The sequence below is a fragment of the Penaeus vannamei genome, chromosome 35 (genome assembly GCF_042767895.1).
Source record: "Penaeus vannamei isolate JL-2024 chromosome 35, ASM4276789v1, whole genome shotgun sequence".
NCBI classification, from domain to species: domain Eukaryota; kingdom Metazoa; phylum Arthropoda; class Malacostraca; order Decapoda; family Penaeidae; genus Penaeus; species Penaeus vannamei.
This window is the reverse complement of record NC_091583.1, coordinates 16,793,443-16,800,942: the sequence shown is the minus strand read 5'-3', so window position 1 is coordinate 16,800,942 and position 7,500 is coordinate 16,793,443. Positions and strand designations below refer to the sequence as shown.

At 31.4% G+C, this 7,500-nt stretch overlaps 1 protein-coding gene across 2 annotated transcripts in view; it reads right to left on the bottom strand.

Moving 5' to 3' along the window:
* Positions 1 to 7,500, bottom strand: part of LOC113803359 (homeobox protein Hox-A4) — a 39,985-nt gene that overhangs the window by 30,660 nt on the left and 1,825 nt on the right. The gene's annotated exons all lie outside the window — the stretch shown is intronic.

The following is a 7,500-nucleotide window of genomic DNA, read 5'->3' as shown; positions in this document are numbered from 1 at the left end:
AGGCCGTACTCCTCTAAATTACATATTGAAAAAAAACATCCTCCTCTACACAATATACAAAAAAATAAATAAAAAAATGCACATCTCTCTAAATACCTCTCTACATTATATATATATATATATATATATATATATATATATATATATATATAGAGAGAGAGAGAGAGAGAGAGAGAGAGAGAGAGAGAGAGAGAGAGAGAGAGAGAGAGAGAGAGAGAGAGAGAGAGAGAGAGAGAGAGAGAGTGAGAGAGAGAGAGAGAAAGAGAGAAACTCTATATATACCTTAGACACACAAGCAGCCACAAAGATCAATTAACTCCCCCCCAGTATTCCCCCAATCCTTACAACTGTATTAGCAACTATAGAGGGACTTTTTCGCATTCCTTGGGTCCTGTGAGACAGCATTCCCGCATACCTGGGGCCTCGTGGATGTAGCTTGGCCCGTAACTGTTGGTCTTCCTGGCCGATAATCTCAGCCGATCTCGCGACGGTGTGGAGGGGAAGAGGGGGAAGAAAGGGGAGGGAGGGGGAGGAGGAAGAAGGAGGGAGGAGAAGGGGAAGGGGGGGCAAGAGGGAGGAGAGGAGGAGGGGAAGAGGGGGACAGAGGGAGGAGGGGAAGAGGCAGCAGGGGGGGGGCAGGGGGAAGAAGGAGGAAGGAGGGGAGGAGGAGGGGAAGAGGCAGCAGGGGGCAGAGGAAGAAGGAGGGAGGAGGAGGGGGGGAAAACAGCGAAGACAGATGCCTCCTGGCCTTTGTTCGGACTTTAAGTGTTTGTAGAGGCATTTGCGCGTCTTGGCCGGAGGAAGAGGAAGGAGCGGGGAGGGGAGGAGGGAGGGATAGTAGGGGGTGGATGGAGAATGGAGGAAGAGGGATAGGGGAGGGAGAGCGAGGGGGTTAGGTAATGGGAGGGAGAGAGGAAGAGGGAAAGACAGAGACAGCAAGACAGACATATAGACAGACAAACAATTAGACAAACCGATAGACAGAGATACAAACACATCATTAAAACACATATAAAAAAGGAATAGAATAGATATAGAAATACCAAGAAATAGAACTAAATACCTCCAGAATCACGAGAGGAAAAGACAACCTCTCACCTCACGCACAAGGAAGAAAAGACGAAAGACCAACGAGAGAAATTAAGGCAGCTAATGGCCACCCATGGACGATCGTAAACCGATGATGGTAAGAGGCCCCGACGATCGTAAACAGCTGATCAGCGGAAGCACGTACCGGTACCGTCGACAAGGTGATCCCCCAGTTCGGACAAATACCAATAAATTCACGCCCGCGCTTTCGCTACGGACCTTCTGTGATAGACGGGTATATCACCACTCGTGTGTATCTGTCCCTCCTTCTTTCCCTTTTTTTATCTCTCTTTTTTTCTCTCTGTTTACAAGTCATTATGGTGACTCAGCAGACGGCATGATACACGGGTTGAGGAATTAATTGCTGAGTAAGGCGACGCACCCGTTTGAGGTTTCGGAAACAAGAATGAGGTGATGAAAGGATACAAAGGCGTCGTTGGTTCTCAATGGAGAGGAAGAGAGAGAGAGAGAGAGGGAGAGAGGGAGAGAGAGAGAGAGAGAGAGAGAGAGAGAGAGAGAGAGAGAGAGAGAGAGAGAGAGAGAGAGAAAGAGAGAGGGAGAGAGAAAGAGAGAGAGAGAGAGAGAGGAGAGAGAGAGAGAGAGAGAGAGAGAGAGAGAGAGAGAGAGAGAGAGAGAGAGTGAGTGAGTGAGTGAGTGAGTGAGTGAGTGAGTGAGTGAGTGAGTGAGTGAGTGAGTGAGAGAGAGAGAGAGAGAGAGAGGCGGAGAGAGAAAAAGAAAGAGAGAAGGTAAGAGCGATAGATAGATAGAGAGAGAGAGAAGGAGAGAGAAAAAGAAAGAGGGAAGGTAAGAGCGATATATAGATAGATAGATAGATAAAGAGAGACGGAGAGAGAAAAAGAAAGAGAGAAGGTAAGACCGATAGATAGATAGAGAGAGAGAGAGAGTGGAAGAGTAAGAACGTTAAAAGAAAAAAGAGAAAAAGAAAGAGATGCACAGATTTACAGACAGACAGACCGAGAGAGCGAGAGAGCGGCAGATAATAACTCTGTTTACGAGTCTCCCCATGACCCCCTGAGCTGGGTACTAACAAAGGCAGCACAGGAGACCAGAGGCTACCTTGATAACTACTCCAGGGTGTGTTCCTTCCCTTTACTTAGCGGCCATAAAGTTAATTCTTGATCTCGAAGTCCCAGCTGAGATTACTTACGCACCGATGCTGGTTGTAATGTAAATCTGTTACGTTTAAAGCTAATGAAGGAAGTTCATTATTTTTCGTTCTTTGTCATTGTTATTGATATACATATAGATGTATAATTTTTCTTTTTCTTTTTTTCTACTTTCCTTCTTTCGCTTCAATTTATTCGTGTATTTCCTACGTTTAGTTTTGGGTATTTGAATTTAAATTCATGTTATTGCAGTTAGTGTGAGTTTATTTTCAGTACTGTGTCTAATTATGAAGTTTTTACTCTTGGTGTTATCACTATTATTACCGTCGGTATTATTCCTGTTTCTACTGGTATCATTATCCTTCTGTTATCATTGCTATTTAATTGTCTTTAAGTACACTAATAATAATATAATTTTTTTGTTCACATTTAATAGTAGTCTTGTTCTCATTGTTCTTCTTATTAACATTACCATCGTCTTCACCTATTTAGCATTTTTGCTTTATTACTAATAATTATAATATTGATATATATGATAGCTATGATTGTGATAATAATGCTGATAGTGATAGCGATAATAGTAATGATATTAAGTGTGATGATAAACAACAAAAATAAGAGTGATGATAATAATTGTTACTACTACTAATAATGATGAAAATGATATGAATCAAAACAGCAATGATAATAATGATAATAATGATGATTATGACAATTATAATAGATATGAAACAACAGCAAATGATTGCAATTATTATAAAAACAATGACAAAATTATAAAATGAAATGATAATAATAATAATAATAATAATAATAATAATAATAAAAATAATGATAATAATAATAATGATAATAATAACAATAATAATGATAATAATAATAACAATAAATTACAATAATGATAACAATAGCAATAATAACAATAATAATAAAATTGGTGATAATAATGAGAATAATAATAATATCACTTTTTGATGATATTATCACTAATCATAATAACAGTAGTAGTATTGACTATGATAACAAAAATAATAATGATGATAATAATAACAATAATAATGATAATAATAACAACAATAAAAATAATAATAGTAATAGTAGTAATATTAATAATGATAATAATGATTGAAAGAAATAATAATAGTAGTGATAATAGCTATCATGAATGTGATATTATTAATGATAATAGTAATAGTAATAATAATGATAATATAATAATGATAATAATAATAATAATAATAATAATAATAATAATAATAATAATAATAATAATAATAATGATAATGATAATAATAATAATAATAACAATAATAATAATAATGATAATAATAATAATAATAATAATAATAATAATAATAATAATAATAATAATAATAATAATAATAATAATAATGATAATGATAGTGATAAAACAAGGATAATCATAATGGAAACAATCATAATAATAATAATGATAATACTAATAAAAATAATGATAACACTAACAGCAACAACGACAGCAATAACGATAACGATAGATAATAACAATGATGATAATGATAATGAAAATAATAATAATAATTATAATAACAATAATGATAGTAATAATGATAATAATAATAATAATAATAATAATAATAATAATAATAATAATAATAATAATAATAATAATAATAATAATAATAATAATAATAATGATGATGATAATAATAATAATATAATGATGATGATGATGATGAATAAACATTATTATTATTGTTATTATCATTATTATTATTATGATTACCATTATCATCATTACTATTATCATTGTTTTTATTAAAATATGAATAGTGCTAATGATAATACTAAGAATAACGAAATAATAATAAGGATAATAACAATGATAATAACAATATTGATAACGATAATAATGATAATAATGATGATAATGATGATGATAATTATGATAACAATAATAATGATAATAATAATATTAGTAATAATAATGATAATAATAATAATTATTATTATTATTTTTATAATGATAGTAATAGTAATCATAATGATGAATGATTATGGGAGTGATGATATAAGTAATGATAATGATAATATTGATAATAATAGTAGTAGTGATAATAGGAATCATAACATTGGCAATCAAAATAACAATAATGAGGATGATAATAGTAATGGAAATGGTAATGATAATGATATTAAATCTACTAATAATCACAATACCAATAGAAATAAAATAATATAGAAAATAATAATAACAATGAGATACAAAGTAGAATCAATATAAGAACGATATTCATAAGAAAATATATATATATATATATCGATAAAAGATGAACATTTGTTGAATAAAAATTATAACAACAGTATTAAGTAATGCTTTGTAATGCTTTGATTAATTTGATTGTGTGTTTCGAATCAAGTGAGAAAGAATGATAATGTCATTCGTTACAGTGATAATGAATTTAAAACTAATAGTGGTAATAATGATGAGGATGGTAAGGATAATTCAGAGGATAATGACGAGGATGATGAGAGTAATGATGATGATGATAATGAGGATGATGATAATAGTAATAATAACAATGATAACAATGCAATGAGGATAATAATAAAAACGAAACAGTAGCAATAATAATAATGATGATAATAACAATAACTGTTATAAAAACAATAATGATAATAGTAATAATAGTAACAATAATGATAATATAATCATAATGAAGATAATGATAAGAACAATGATAATATAGGCAGTGACAATATTATTAACGATACTAACTATGATAATGGTAATAATGATCATGATAAGAATTATATCAAAATTAGTAGTTATGATAATAACAGCAATGGTAGTAATATTGGTACCAATTATGATAATATTGATGATGATAAGAACCGTATTAGTGATGATACCAGTAATGATTATTATAGTAATAACAACAATAATACTGATCATAATGATAATAATAATAATAATAATAATAATAATAATAATAATAATAATAATAATGATAATAACAATAATAATAATAATAATAACAATGAATATAATAATAAAAGTGATAATAATGATGACAATAACAAGAATAACATTTACAATAATAATAACAATAACAGTAATACTGATAATAACAGTAATGATGATAATGATGGTAATAATAATAACAATAACAAATATCATGATAAGGATAAGGATAATAGTAGTAATAATTATTGTAATAATAATAATGATAATAATAATAATAATGGTGACGATGATGATAATAATAACAATAATAATAATAATAATAATAATAATAATAATAATAATAATAATAATATCAATAATAATATATCGACGATATTGATGTAAAAGTTATTTTGATTGTTGTAATTTCCATAGATTACTGAACTATGATTACCTATGTCATGGTATTGTTGTTATTGTCATCATCAGCATTATTATCATTATTATCATGAATATTGATATCACTGCCTTTATGACTGCTAATAGTATCAATAATTTTATTTAAATTGTTAGTATCATCTATTTTATTATTGCTATTACTTTTGCTACCTATACCATGAATATTGGAGCTATTGTTACTATTGCTATTATCTTTTACTTCGTCGTCTTCAGCATCATTTACTGTAAATGATTTTATTGCAATTCTCACTATTTCTTGCATTATAAGTTCAGTCATGAGCATTATTATTAATATCATTATTATCATTATTATCTTTTTCCTCATAATAATAATTATTATCATTATTAGTTTCTCTAGTACCATTACTATTGTTAATAGTAGGAGCAGTATTAGGAGGAATATTAAATTCATCATTATTACATTTATTATTATCATCATCATTATCATTATTACAAATACTAGTATTATTTTTTATGGTTGGTACTAGTATCATATTGTTATTATTACTATTATTAATATATTGTCATTATAATTTTATTACTATTATCATTATCATTATTACCATCACTATCATCATTAGAATTATTTTCATCAGTATTATTATTTCAACTGATATTAATAATTTTATTACCATTATCTTTATCAGATGTCATTAGTGTAACTATAATCTTCATTACTGATTACATTTCTGATGTGTAATTCATGTCGTATTCTGCGTTGGTTATCAGTTCAACAAATATTATTTGTCTTTTATTAATTTGAAATATTCATGATATTCTCTCTCTCTCTCTCTCTCTCTCTCTCTCTCTCTCTCTCTCTCTCTCTCTCTCTCTCTCTCTCTCTCTCTCTCTCTCTCTCTCTCTCTCTCTCTCTCTCTCTCTCTCTCTCTCTCTCTCTCTCTCTCTCTCTCTCTCTCTCTCTCTCTCTCTCTCTCTCTCTCCTCATTCGATAAATCTTCCCCCAACGACATACGGAAAACAAACTATTTATTAGGAAACATTACACTAACAAAGGTAAGAGCTTAGTCTAATGTTTGTGTCGAGTCTCTTCCTTAATAAGGCAGAGGAAGGTAATAGCACATTTGTCGGTTCTTAAGCGGTAACAAAATATGACGTGGAATTTTCTGTAATCTAGACTATATGTATTTATGGGACGTTTGAGTTCGGATAATGATGTTAGTTATAGAGTTGTATATATTTACATCTCTCTTTATTTTCTATTTATCGTTTAATCTTTGTTTTGTGTATGTTGTATGTTGGTTATTCTTTGTCTTTTGTATTCTTAGAGCATGTTTATATTCGCAAGGAGTCGATGAGAAACCACTATCGTTTATGAATAGTATTTACGATGAATTAACGTATCGCGCGGTAGTTATTTCACACATAATCCTTTCAACATAGATCATTCATCGCAAAACCAAAACAAACAAACACAAAAATCTAATTACGGCCAATAAATAACGCAAGAACAATCACAAATTCTTCCTTTCTTCGGAGACAAACACCCCCACCTTCTGACCTCCTGAGAAGACGTAGAGTTAATGATAAGATCTCGTCACGTCTTGAGCGTAATCCGAGAATTCTTCCTGGCCAGTGACACCCCGGCACGGTCAGAGGGGAGACACTTTAGCGGCGAGGGAAAGGGGAGGAAGGGGAAAAGGGGGGGAAAGGAGATGAGGGCGTTGCTTAAGATGGGTCTTCTACCTTTACGCGTGAACACTGTGTGAGGATCAAGGGGAAACGGGAGCGAAAAGACACGCGTTACTTGGTTGTTCTAAAGGGTTGGGGTTTTGATATCGAGTTTGATCTCACTTCGTCGGTATTGAAATCTCCCCGAGGCGGCGGCGGCGGCGGCGGGGAAGGACGCGTCGCTGACATACTACTGGGATTGACTTTGCG